Consider the following 15,614-nt stretch of genomic DNA (forward strand, 5'->3'; position numbering starts at 1 on the left):
CATAATTGTTATGACTATGTCAAGTCAAGTTTAATAAGACCTAAATTAAATCTCTCTAAGAAAATATTAAGTCTAAGGTCTTCCACTATTGTGGATGTGTGGGTTCTTTCCGGGGTTGATTATTCTCGACTGGTTACAATGGCTCAGTTGCACCGCAAAGATGCAACCATGTCCATTAGGCATTGGATGCTATGAATTAGAGGATGGATTGGGCTCAATATTTCAGATACGGTGAGGGACCCAATCAGGAATCTAGTTCGTGCAAATGGTGGGTTTGACTTAACTAAGGATTGGAGCAATATCCCGAGCATGGTGAGCTTCATGAATTAAAGACCAAGTTTTGGATACACCATGATTAGAGAATCATTGGACAAGAGTTGTCCACTCATCGGTTGACCCATCACCAATAACTGTTAGGTGAGGTGGTGAGCCAATCGGTGAGACCACACCACCCACTAGAAATCACTGATCACGGAGATTTTCACATCTCTATCAAAGGAGTGTAGGGATTTGAGAAAATAGTGGGAGCCGAATTTGTTTAAAAATAAAATCTCTAAACAAATTGGTTAAGTCTGATTACAAAATCTAACTAGAAATTGTTGACTCTCTACAAGAAACATGTCTGCCTCAAACCCCCTGACCAAAATACTAGACACCCATAGATTGACTGGACCCAATTTCAAGGACTGATTAAGGAACTACAGAATTATTCTGGATTTTAAAAAATTGACCTATGTCTTAGACCAGGACCCACCTGCCATGTCAGCACGTCCGACTGCTGAACAGAGAGCGTCTTTGAAAAAGTGGATGGATGATGATAACAAAGCAAGGTACTACATGTTGGATGCAATGTCTGATGACTTGCAGCGCCAACATGAGAACATTTTGACTATCCACCAAATGTTGGCTCACCTACAAGAGTTGTTTGGTGAATAGAGTCGTGCGGCCAAGTATCAAGTCTATCAAAGACTTTTTAAGGCTAAAATGCGTGATGGGTAGTCAGTCCAAGATCATTATTTGACAATGATTAAAGATCTTGAGGAGCTTGAGAAGCTCGATATCATCTTAGATAAGGATTTTCAGATTGATGTGATCCTTCAGTCCTTGTCCGATGCATATGGTCAGTTCATCATGAACTTCCATATGCATAAGATGCAGTGTACCTTGGCCGAGTTAATGAACATGCTGGTTACGGCTGAGCTTTTTATGAAGGGTTCAAAAGGCTCAGTTCTTACTGTGGAGCGGACTTCTTCCAAGAGAAAGTCTTTTGAAAAGAAAAAGAAGTCTGCGAAGAAGCAGAAGGTGGATGGCAAGAAGAAGAAGACAGAACCGAAGAAGAAGGCTGCTGATAAGGAAAAATATTTTCACTGCTAATCAGACGGCCATTGAAAACAGAACTATCCTCAGTATCTGGCCATCCTGAAGAACAAGAAGGATGGTCCTTCTGAAGGTATGCTCATTTTAGAATCTAACCTTACAATTTCTTCTACATCCAGTTGGATGCTTGACTCTGGTTCTAGCACTCATTTATGCACTTTTATGCAGGATCTTGAGGAGAGCAGGAGGCTGAGGGATGGAGAGATGATCCTACACATCAGAAATGGAGCAAGAGTTGCTGCTGTGGCTATGGGAACCTACCCTCTGCGATTACCGTTAGGATTAGATTTATTTCTTAGAGATTGTTATTATATGCCTGCAGCAAGCAGGAATTTGATTTCTGTTTCATGTTTAGCACAAGAAGGCTATGTGATTAGCTTTCATAAGGACCATTGTAACATATTTTATGAAAATAATAAAGTTACAGATAGTTTTCTTATTAACGGTCTCTATCAGCTACATATTGATGTATTTGTATTTAATATCGAGCAAAATATGAATTCCATAGGAATTAAAAGGCCTAGAGATAGTCTAAACAATAGGTATCTATGGCACCTAAGGTTAGGTCATATAGCGGAAGATAGGGTTAACAAATTGGAGAAATTTGGACTATTGAGTCTGTTGACTTTCGAGTCATATTCAGTTTGTGAATCATGCCTTCAAGACAAAATGACCAAGCTCCCTTTTGTGGGACATGGGGAAAGGGCCATAGACCTACTTGCCCTAGTACATATGGATGTGTGCGGCCCATTTGATATGCCGGCTAGAGATAATTATGTCTACTTCATTATCTTTACCGATGATATGTCTAGGTACGGGTATGTGTTTCTAATGAAACACAAGTCTGAAGCTTTTGAAAGGTTCAAAGAATTCAGACATGAGGTAGAAAAACAAACAGAAAAGTCCATTAAGATTCTTCGATCAGATCGAGGAGGTGAATATCTTAGTCGGGAGTCCTAGACTATCTTAAGGACAATGGTATAGTCTCTCAATGGACTCCATCTGGAATACCTCAACTCAATGGGATTTCAAAATGAAGAAATCGGATCCTATTAGATATGGTCCATTCCATGATGAGCTTCACGGTCCTCCTTGAATTTCTTTGGAGACATTATCTCATGATAGCAATTTATGTATTGAATAGGGTTTCCTTTAAAACCGTTCCTACCACACCGTATGAGATATGGCATGGTAAGAAGCCAAGTCTGAATCATCTCAGAATTTGGGGTTGTCCGGCTCATGTCAAGAGATAGCAGGCGGACAAATTAGAGTTCAGGTCTTTTAGAGCTCAATTCATAGGATATCCTAAAGAGTCATTAAGATACTATTTTTATATTCTGAAAGACCACAATGTGATTGTGAGTCGAAATGCTATTGTTCTTGAAAAACAGTTTATTCAAGATGGTGGCATCGGAAGAATAATTAAGCTCAAGGAGAATGTCTCCCAAGAGCAACGAGCTAAAGAACCTAAGAAACCCAATCAATTAGAACCAGTCCTAATACAACCTCTTCCGCCTCGTAGATCGACTAGGATTTTTTGTCCTCCTAAAAGGTACTTAGATACTATACAAGAGGATGCAGAGGAAATGTTCTTCACTGAAAATGGGATTCATGGTGATGATCCCAAGACCTATGATGAGGCGATATTAGATATCGACTCCGAGAAATAGTTAGAGGCAATGAGATCAGAAATTGACTCGATGCACTCAAACCAAATCTGGACCTTGGTAGATCCATCTGAAGGTATTGTACCTATTGGGTGTAAATAGATCTTCAAGAGAAAGATAGGTGCAGATGGAAATATGGAGACATTCAAGGCTAGGCTCGTAGCGAAAGGTTATAGTCAGCGCGAAGGCACTGACTATCAGGATACCTTCTCGCCCGTAGCCATGCTAAAATCCATCCGCACATTGCTTGCTGTTGCAGCCTATTTCAATTATAAAATATGGCAGCTAAACGTAAAAATGGTGTTCTTAAATGGACATCTTGAGAAAGATATCTATATGAAACAGCCAATTGGTTTCGCATCTAGTGATGATGATCACAAGGTCTGCAAGCTGCAAAGATCCATTTATGGACTTAAACAAGCATCTTGGAGCTGGAATACTCGTTTCAATGATGTGATCAAAATGTTTGGTTTCATCAAAAATGAGGAGGAACTATGTGTGTTCAAAAAGGTCAGTGGGAGTGCAGTTGTCCTCCTCATATTGTACGTAGATGAGATCCTCCTAATTGAGAATGACATTCCCATGTTGACCTCAGTCAAAGTATGGTTGTCTAAGGAGTTCTTTATGAAAGATCTAGGAGAGGCATCCTTTATACTGGGTATTAAGGTCTATAGAGATAGACCAAATAGGATGCTCAAACTTTCACAGAAGATGTAGATAGAGGAGGTGCTAAAAAGATTTAGCATGAAAAACTCCAAAAGAGGTTTATTACCTTTTAGACATGGCATTCATCTCTCCAAGAAGATGTGCCCTAGCACACCTGAAGAGATTGAACACATGAGCAAGATCCCTTATGCTTCGGCAATAGGGAGCCTCATGTATGCCATGCTATGTACATGACCTGATATAGCCCATGCTTTGAGTGTCACAAGCAGATGTTAGTCGAATCCAGTTGAAGAGCACTGGATTTCTGTGAAATGTATCCTTAAGTACTTGAGAAGGACTAAGGATATGTTTCTAGTCTTTAGGAATGGAGAACTCCAGATTCAGGGATATACAGACTCAGACTTTATGTCTGATATAGATGATCGAAAGTCGACATCTGGGAGTTTGTTCATTTGCAATGGTGGTGCAGTTTGTTGGAAGAGTTCTAAGCAGACGGTGATTGCTGATTCCACCATGGAGGCAGAGTACATTACTGCATCGGAAGCTGCGAGGAGGCATTCTAGTACAAGAAGTTTGTCGCAGAGCTTGGAGTGATGTCATCAGATGCCATACCTCTTTACTGTGATAATAATGACACCATAGCCCTAGCTAAGGAGCCAAGGTCTCACCAGAAGTCCAAGCACATCAAGCGGTGATTCCATTTGATTCGTGATTACCTCAAAAAGGGTTATGTTGAGGTCAAGAAGGTCGACTCCACAAATAATGTGGCAGACCCGCTTACTAAGCCATTGGACCAGCAAAAGATCGAAGCCCACCTTGAGAAGATGAGACTTAGATATGTAGCCAATTGGCATTAGGTCAAGTGGGAGTTTGTTAGATGTGTGCCCTAGATGCCAGATTGGCTGACACATTCCTGTACAAATCTAAGAGCAAATTTATAATTTTGACTATAAATCAATAAATGGGTTTTTCTTCTATCACATTGTGTACATTGTGTCTGTGATACATCTTTTGAGTTAGTAGGAATGTCAATTCATATTTTCAAGAGTTGAAAATTTAAGGCATGAATTTATATAACTAACTTATAAACAGCTCATGACCATAGGATCATCACGAGGATGGTGATCGATCCGAAAGGTTAGTGTACGATCGCTTCCTTAGGATAGATGTGTTTTGAGTCTACGATATGGAGACATCAGAATGAGAGTACAGATATTCATTGAGAACGAGAGTACTGAGCGTGACCATATCGAGCAGTCATAAGGAAGTCTACCTTCTCGTCGATGACTAGCTCGATGCTGCAGTTGTGTATCTAGTTCTTTGATCTGAGGTGCATCGATAGTTTACCTTGAGTGTGTTATAGTTTGACTATACCATAACTCGATCTTCTAGCCATTCGGAATCCTGAGGTGTATGTTGGCTGTAGCATATTCATTGTAAGAACTAGGTTGCACCAAGATGGGATCTATCAACCTCGGTAGATGAGAGGAGTAGTCCTATGATGATCGAAAGATCGAGTCCTTAAGCCCATGGCTATGGTAGAGTAAAATAATAGAAAAAGAATTTTTCATTGAGGTTTCACATCAGACTCAGATCGATCGATTGATTCATTGACTGATGTTGGGTTTGACGAGTTCACCTTAACCCTAATTCAGTTGAGACTCATGATAGAGGAACTCAATCACACAGGTAGCTGCACTGAGAGGTTCATCTTCAGTTCTGATGGGTTGCTACCATATACTATTAGGTGTCACTGGTGGATTTTAAGAGCAATTAGAATGATCTTGATGATCGATCATTCTAATTATCTGAATCAGAAGAGTTCTAATCCATCGAAAAGAGTTTCAATGATGTTGATGATGAGATCACGACATGTCTTAATACCATACAGAATTGAACCTAACTGGGTTACACAAACAAGGGTTAGGGTCTGGATGTCATCAATTGGGCTAACCCAATTGATTTGGATAAGATCCAATTAGGTACAAGGAAATCGTGCTAGCACACGATTGAGCCTAACTTTCTCCTCGTATAATCTTTTCTGTCTCTACTAAGCCAAATATGATTTGACTCATCCAGAGAATCTTAGGAAGATTTCTCTCAGTCTAAATGAAGCTTGTCTAGTTCAAGAAAGGCTTATCTTAATTCATGAGGTGAATTTAAGACAAGCACCTGTTAATTCCTGTCACCTGCCAATTTTATTTTAGGACATCTGTCAGATATTGATATATGGGTATTAAACTGAATAGAGCTCATTGGAGGATTTTTGTAAAGTATCCATATGTCAAAATCATATTGAATTGGGTGCCATAATCAGATTATGGTGTGAGCCCAATTGGATTAAAGTGGGTGCCCCAAATGGATAAGGATGAAGAGTCCTGATTAACATGGACTCTTTGGCGCCAACCCTTGCTTGTGCTTATCCAAAGTTGGCATCAATATAGGAGAGAGGGTGGGGTTCTTATCTGATGTGATCAGATGACATCACTCCATCAATCAGAATTTTTTCAGAATTAATTAGAATTTTTTGATTGGTCGAATGATGTGACACTGCGCAGTGCAGCAGGGTCTATATAAACCCTGGCTGCGCCTAGGGTTTTAAATTTTTATGAAAAACCATCAAAGCTACCACCCCCTTCCTTCTTCTCCATGTCCTTCCTGCTCTCCTATCTCCCCTCTTCACGTCCAAGGAGTTGGACATTCATCTGGTGCAAGGAAAAGGTGTGGTGATGCCTGGAACAGAAGGCTGCAGGACATCTTCGACAAGTTGCTGCTTCAACTTCAGAAGGAGTTCTGAAGTACTTCCAAATCAGATAGAGATCTAATTTTTGGAGTATAGATTTATGAGGAGAAGATATTTCAGGTCCTGCCTGAGTGGATATCGATAGAGGCCAGGCACTTGCGTGGCTACATCAGAACCTCGGACTGTGTAGAGATCATCTACAGGGTAATCAAATTATCCTTGAGGTATGTTTATACTTCTCATACTTTTAGATTTAATTTTAGATTTTAAATATCAGATAATAAAATTAGATCTAATAGACATTAGATCTGAAATAGCATAGGATAAAAATTAATTAAATTATTCCACCCCAGATTTGATGAAATCTGAAAGATCCTACAAAGAAAAAAGATGGTTTTTCTTTCATTGAGTGCCTTGCACAAGTAGCTTGAAAAAGATGCGACATTGAATTTTCTATCGAAGTCCTACTTAATGTTTCTTAGTCATTATCGAATGACGAAGCCTGTAGTGAACTACGGTGGTCTGTTAGGGTTGCTGCAGACTTTTGAGAAGGAACACTAGCTTCACAAGAAGATGGTGAATGTAGTGGGAGGATCTTCTTCAGGCAGGTGTCGTCCCTTTAAGAAAAAGAAGAAGAAAAAAATAATAAGGTGTCAAGTGTCGGGGGTCAGATCGTGAAGTCCAAGTCAAAGTTTGATCAAAGTCAGGCAGAGTACTTCTACTACAAGAAGCAAGGTCATTGAAAGAGAAACTGTCCTCAATACATTGCTTTCCTTGATCAGAACAAGCCTAAGAAGAAACAGCAATCGATTGCTAAGCAAGAAAATTATATGATAACTTCTTGCAACTTCTCAATTTGTGATGCGAAGACCTAAGTATTAGATATTGGTAGTCTTATTAGTTTTTGCAATTCATTGTAGGAACTTCAAGTCAGTAGAAGATTTAAAGACGGTGAGAGATTCCTGAACGTTGGAGATAGAAGATTAGTTCCAGTTTTAGCTTCAGGAATCATCAAACTTGTATTCAATTTTCATATCATTGTTCTTAGTGATTGTCATTTTTGTCCTAGTTTCTTATTGAATGTAATTTCTGTAGGCCTTTTGGCCAAAGAAAATTATGAGATTTTCATAATTTTTTTTTTTATGATATCATTTTGAATGGTATTACTATAATGTACTAACAATTGAACAATAGAATTTATATTGTATCTTAGCCTAGTGTAATGTACACATCAAAAAAATATCTTAGGATAGATGATGTCTCGAATGGCTTCCTTTGGTATTGTAGGCTAGGTCATATTGACAAGAATAGGATGAACAGATTAATTCAAGAGAAATCCTTAAGGACAATGATTATGAATCATTGCTAATCTGTGAGTCTTGTCTACTTAAAAAGATGACCAAATCATCTTTTACTGAAAAAGATGAATGAGCCAGTGAAGTTCTAAGTCTTGTACATACTGATGTATGTGGATCGATGAGCACAAGTGTTAGAAAGGGTATCACTACTTTATTATATTCACAGATGATCTATCCAGGTATAGGTATGTCTACTTGATGAAAAATAAGTCTGAATCATTGAAAATATTTAAACGATTTCATAGTGAGGTAGAGAAATAAACTGAAAAGAGCATTAAAAGTCTTCGATCTAATTGAAGAGGTGAATATCTTTCCGATGAATTTTTGATATATCTAGAAGAGAATGAGATTCTCTCATAATGGACCCCTCAAATGCCACAGTACAATGGCATCTTAGACAGGAAGAATCAAATCTTGTTGGACATGATTCAGTCCATAATGAGGTTTTCAAGTCTGTCGATCTCTTTTTGAGGATATGCACTCGAGTCAGCTTGCTATATACTTAATAGGATTTTGAGTAAGTCTGTGAATAAAACACTATATCAGATATGGACTTGGCATAAACTAGTACTCTCACATCTTAGGATTTAGGGGTGACCAGCTTATGTCAGACATTTAAAAATAGACAAACTAGGACCTAGGTCTGACAAGTGTATCTTTATAGGATATCTGAAAGAAATCAAGGGGTATTACTTCTATCTTACTGATGAACAGAAAATGTTCATGAGCAATAAAGCACACTTTTTAGAAAAAAATTCTTTTATGAAGGAATTAGTGCTTCTAAAATTGAACTTCATGCAGTTCGATGAGTAGAAGAACCGACATAATCTAGTAAACCTACAGAACTGGATTTGATTGAATCAAATCTAGAATCTATTATTGATGCACCATTAAGAAGATCTGATAGAGTATCGTGCCAACCGGATAGATACTACAATTTTTTGATCTCAGATGGAGATCCTGTTGAGTTCGATGAAAACAACGAGGACCCGATCACCTATATGGATGCAATGCAGGGGTCCGACTCCAATAAATGGCTTGAAGCCATGAAATCCAAAATAGAATCCATAAAGGTCAATGATGTGTGGACATTAGTTGATCTACCTGAAGGGGTAAAACCTATAAGGTGTAAGTGGATCTTTAAGCGGAAGAGAGGCACAGATGGAAAGGTGGAGACCTATAAAGCCCATCTGGTTGCTAAAGGATATCATCAATATTATGGTATTAACTATGACGAGACCTTCTCTCCTGTGGTAATGCTAAAATCCATTTAGATTATGCTTGTGATAGCTGCACATCTGGACTATAAAATCTGACAAATGGATGTGAAAATAGTTTTTCTTAATGGTGAGTTGAAAAAAGAGGTGTATATGATACAACCTCAAGATTTCATATCTACAGATGAGTCTAAGGTATGCAAGCTTCAAGGATCCATTTATGGATTGAAGCAAGCAAGTAGGAGTTAGAACATGAATTTTGATAAAATAATTAGAACGTATGGTTTCGTAGGAATGGAGAAGAACCCTACATATACAAATGGGTTAACAATTCTATAGTAGTATTTTTTATTCTGTATGTAGATGATATTCTTTTAATCGATAATGATATTTCTGTATTACAAAGAATAAAGGTTTGGCTATTGTCTTAATTCTCCATGAAGGACTTAGGAGAAGCATCCTACATCCTAGGAATGAAGATCTATAGAGATAGATTAAAGAGGATACTTGGATCGTCCCAATCCATGTACATCGATACCATGTTGAAATGGTTCAGCATGAAAAATTTCAAGAAAGGTTGTCTTCTGATAGGCCATGAAATTACTTTCATAAAGAGGAATTATCCGACAACTCAAGAGAGGGAGCGTATGTGCAAGATTTCATATGCTTCGATAGTGAGTTCTATAATGTACGCTATAACATGTATAAGACCAGACGTGGCATACTCACTAGGAGTAGTGAGTAGATACTAGTCTGATCCAGGGGAGAACCATTAGAAGGTTGTGAAAATCATCCTTAAGTATTTGAGAAATACTAAGGACCAGTGGCTTGTTTATAGAAAATCTGACTTGAAACTTATGGGGCTTACAAACTTCAGTTTTGTATCAGACCATGACAACAGTAAGAGTGTGTCGAATTTTGTATTTACCTTAAATGATGGAGCAATCTACTGAAACAATTTCAAGCAGCACACTATGGTCAATTCTCAGTGCGAGGTAGAATACATTGCGGCATTCGATGCTGCAAAAAAAGTTGTATGGTTGTGAAAATTGATCAGTGAGCTTGGAGTGGCACCATCTTTGGATAGTTCGATACTGTTATACTATGACAGCACTGATGCCATAGCTTAAGTAAAGGAGCCAAAGTTTTATCAGTGCACCAAGCACATATTGCATCTTTACCACCTAGTCTAAAAAATCATGGATCAAGGTGATGTCAAGCTTCAGAAGATCTACGAAAAGGAGAATTCGATTGATCCATTTACTAAAACCCTCAGTGTTAAAAAGTTCGAAGATCATAAATTGAAGACGGATATATGATACTATACTGATTGACTTTAGTCCAAGTGAGAGTTGCTGGAAATTATCTCAAAATCAATCGTCAGCCTGTTGATGATTGAGCTCATTATGTAAATATATATGAATTGATAAATTAATAAATTATTATTCAATTTTTTCATCCAAAAGTAGTGTTCATCTTCTTAATGAATTCATTATTGTGATGAAGTCCTTAGGACTATCCTGATCGATAAAGGAGGATTTATCATATAGTCCTTAAAACTAATTCACGACCAAATGATACGTTATTGCTAGGATGATAGTGATAATCGAGTATAGGTCATTGTGTGTCATATGCATTGGTTGTCCTCATAACCAAGAGGTGTGAAGACACTGGTATGGTATACAAGTGAGATGTAAGAGTATATTTCATTGAACATAACCAATTATATTGCACTCTGTTGTCAAGAGTAGCTCACGAAAGATATAGGTATAAGTATTTCTTCGACCTGAGACCACTAGGGTGACTTACAAGCAACTCACTATATTTTGATGCGAACTATCTGAATTTTTAATTCAGTGATAGAAGATTTTTGAGTACAATTAAGTACTTATGGTAGTCGGTGTGTGAATCAAGATAGGATTGATCCTTCTGAATATGTAGGAGTGATGCATTAGTATATTTTAATTTAGTAAAATCTTGATCAGGATAATCTATGTGATAGATTTGAAAGATTAAAATATAATTTGGTTGACTATTTTAAGGTTGCAGTTAAATCCTAGGTCACCTTAAACATTAGGGTCAATGGGATGAATTATATGGTAACTATATGTCAATTGGTTCTTGCATATTGCTTTATAATTATTCGGCCTATCCGGACGTCGGGTCTCATTGCTAAATGATCGCATTGATTAGTTCAAAAAGTTATTTCTGTGCTATCGACTTAGGTTCGAACGTATGGAGTCATACTCAAAAGAAATAATAAATTGATCACATGGCTGATCAATGATTAAGAATCATTCAAGGGTCTAATTGTCAATTCGATTGATAAGTAGCCTTGTGCAAAAGATGCAATGAATTAATTTTCTAAGGGTTAGCAAATTATAGGAGGATTAATTAGTAATTAATTTATTGATTGGCTCAATTTGATTGAGCAATGTAAATTAGTTAGAAACAAATTGAATAAGATTCAATTTGGTTTGTTTCGATTAGGTTATGAGATGATCTAATAGTCTAGGGTGAATAATTTTTGATTTGATTAGGAATTGAGCTTGATTAAATTCTAATTTGATTAGAATTTAATCATGATTAGGACCTAATTGGATTAGGTTTAGATTGATCTAATTGGTTTAACCTAATTTGATTGGGTTGGAGACTTATTGGATGAAACCCTAGAGTCCAAATCAGCTTGGACTCTCCGTCACCCTGACCGACCACCATGTGCTGCTGCCCCTTATTCCCAATGCCAAGATGAGATTGGCATGATGAATCTCAACCCTAGGAAGCTTTGTCACCCACTCTTGATAGGATCAAGAGTTTGGATCAATTGGTTGATCAAATCAAATTCAAATTTGATTTGAATTTGAGTAAAAATAGGAAATCTATTCTCATCCAAACTCCTCCATGCTTCATCTATATAAAACCCCGATTTTTGTGAGACAAATATCAGATAGAAAAGAGAAGATCATTAAAGGCATGGGCTAGGGTTTTGGGATGTGAGGATTTGGGTTGGGTGGCCATCCTTGGTGTATGAACACAAAGGAGAAGTTTCTCCTCTTTGGTGAGTGGCCTCAAAATCTATTCTAGAGTTTTGGGAGAGAAAAACATAACAGAGAAAGAGTTCTTCTCTTTTTCTTCCAGTGCCACAAGTCATCCTTGCTCTTCAGATTTGGCGGAGTTTGGGACATCCGAAGATGAAAGATAGATCAGCCATTTGGTGATTTCTATGCGAGCTAGCACTCCCACAGAAGCTGATCAGTGCGATGCTTCGAGTAGATCATCTATAGAGGCTGGACATCCTGTGCGACTGCGAGCAACCAGCAAGACCATGATTTATAGATGCAGAGATCTTCTACCCATGCAAAGGTATAGAGTTTTGAACTCATATATTATATACATAGGATGTATATTGTAGATTAGATCTACAGTTGTGTTCATGATATGATCATACATGTTGTTTTTATTTTCAAATCATATACATGCATCATATCATGCTATAGATTCTAAGGTAGGTGTTAAGATTAGATCTTGAGCATGTAATATAGATTAAAAGGTTTAATCTGATTTTTCACTACATATAAGAATTTTTAAAAACACATGCTAATCACCTACCGGTTTTCCAACAATATGCACTTGCGATAGCCTATTTTGTGCTCAATAATGTTCCAAGCAAGTCAGTTAGTAAAATTCATATGAGATATGGTTAGGGCATAGGCCGAATCTCTCTTGCCTTAAGGTTTGGAGATGTTTGACTTATGTCAAATGATTATAGACCGACAAGCTCGGACCTAGGTCTGATAAATATAATTTTGTAGGGTACCCCAACGAAATGAGAAGATTTTAGTTTTACCTCTCTGCTAAATAAAAAATATTTCTCAGCAGTAAGACACATTTTTTGGAAAAAGAGTTCCTTAGTGAAGAAATAAGTGCCTCTAAAGTCGAGCTTCATGAAGTTCAATAGGTAGAAGAACCGTCACCAATGACTGAACTTGAACCAGATTTGATTAGATCAAACCCAAAGCCCAATGTAGAACCACCCTTAAGGCGATCCGATAGAGTACCATGTCTGTCGAATAGATACTATGATTTTTTGATTCAGGATGGTGATTCTATTGAACTCGATGAGAACAATGAGAATCCAATCACCTATATGGATGCGATGCAAAGATCTGACTCTGAGAAATGGCTTGAAGCCATGAGGTCCGAAATGGAGTCCATGAAGATCAATGATATGTAGATATTAGTTGATCCACCTGAAGGGATAAAATTCATAGGGTGTAAGTAGGTCTTCAAAAGAAAAAGGGGCACAGACAGGAAGGTGGAGACCTATAAAGTCCATCTGATTGCTAAGGGATATCATCAACGTTACCGTATTGACTATGACGAGATATTTTTTCTATGGCAATGCTCAAGTCCATTCGGATTATGCTTGCGATAGCAGCATATCTGGACTATGAAGTCTGGCAAATGGATGTGAAGATAGTTTTCCTAAATGGAGAGTTGAACGAAGAGGTATATATGATACGACCTGAAGGGTTCACATCCACAAATGAGTTCAAGGTGTGCAAACTTCAGAGATCTATTTATAGATTGAAGCAGACATCTTAGAGTTGTAACATATATTTTGATAAGGTGATCAGAACATATGACTTTATTAAGAATGGAGAGGAATCATGCATATATAAGTGGGCTAATGATTCAGTGATTGTACTTTTTATTTTGTATGTGGATGATATTCTTTTAATCGAGAATAATATCTCTGTATTATAGAGAATAATAGTATGGCTGTCATCACAATTCTCTATGAAGGATCTGAGAGAAGCAGTCTACATCTTAGGGATGAAGATCTATAGAGATAGATCTAAGAGACTGCTCGGGCTCTCCTAGTCTACGTACATAGATACCATGCTGAAATGATTCAGCATGAAGAATTTCAAGAAAGATTATTTTCTGATAGGCAATGAAATTTTTTTCTTGAAGAAGGATTGTCTGATAATCCCTCAAGAGAGAGAAAGCATATGAGTAGAATTCCATATGCTTTGATATTGGGTTCTATAATATACATCATGACATGTATGAGATTGGATGTGGTATACTCATTAGGGGTAGTGAGCAGATATCAGTCAGATTCAGATGAGAACCATTGGAAGGTTGCGAGAATTATCCTTAAGTATTTGAGAAATACTAAGGACCTGTGGCTCATTTATGAAAAATCTGACTTGAAATTCATGGGATACACTGATTTCAGTTTTCAGTCAGATCATGATGATAGCAAGAGTGTGTTGGGATACACATTTATCCTGAATGGTGGAGCTGTCTGCTAGAAAAATTTTAAGCAGCACACCGTGATCGATTCTGTATGCGAGACAGAATACATTACGACATCTGATGCTGCAAAAAAAGCAATGTAGCTGAAGAAGTTCATCACCAAGCTTGGAATAGCACCCTCCACTGATGGACTAGTTTTGCTCTACTGTGATAGTACTAGAGCCATAGCTCAGGCAAAAGAGCAAAAGGCACATCAATGGATGAAGTATATTCTGCATCGCTACCGCCTTGTTTGGGAGATCATAGATCGAGGTGAGTCGAGCTTCAGAAGATCGATGGAAAGAAAAATCTGACTGACCTTTTCACTAAAGCCCTTGCGGTCAAGGAGTTCGAAGATCATAAATCGAAGATAGATATACAATACTATATTGATTGACTTTAGTCCAAGTGGAAGTTATTGGGAATTGTGTCCCAAAGCCAATTATCAGCCTGTTAACGGTTGTGCTAATTGATGTAAATATATATGAATTAATCATTAATAAAATATTTATTTGATAATTTTTCATCATAAGCTTGTGCATCTTATATATCAAACTCTTGTGTTATGATAAAAGTCCTTAGGACTATTTTAAATCGAAAAATGAGAATTTATCAATTAATCTTTAAATGAGTTCACAACCAAACGATACTATAACTAGGGCAATAGCTATATCAAGTATAGATCGTTGTATGCCATATGGGTTGGTTGTCCTCTTAACTAAAGAGTGTGAAGATACTGATATGGCATGCAGGTGAGAAGTAGGAGTACATCTCACTGAATGTGACTAACTCCAGAGTACTCTGCTGTCAAGAGTTACTCCAAAGGGATATGGGTATAAGTGTCCCTCCAATCTGAGATCACCATGGTGACTTGCAAGTAAATCATTGTGCTTTGGTGCCAGACTACTTAAATTTTTAGTTTAAGATTGGAAGATTTCTGGGTATAATCAAATACTTGTAAAGTTGGTGCATGAGTCAAAATGGGATTGACCACTCCAAGGGATTGGATAGAATGTTTTGCATTTCAATTTAGTAAGACCTTAGCTAGGACAATCCTTGTGAGGAGTCACAGGATTCATTAGGTTGAGACACATAATAGATGTACTATTAAGAGCTAATAGTTTAAACTCTAAGTCATCTTGAGCATCAAGGGTCAAAGGGATGAATTATACGGTAACCATATGCCACTTGGTTCTAAGTGTTGCTTTGCATACATTCGGCCTATCTGGATATCAGGTATCATTGCTAGATAGTTAGTTTGATTGATATAAAAATATATTTC

The sequence above is a fragment of the Elaeis guineensis genome, chromosome 15 (assembly GCF_000442705.2).
Source record: "Elaeis guineensis isolate ETL-2024a chromosome 15, EG11, whole genome shotgun sequence".
Classification (NCBI taxonomy): domain Eukaryota; kingdom Viridiplantae; phylum Streptophyta; class Magnoliopsida; order Arecales; family Arecaceae; genus Elaeis; species Elaeis guineensis.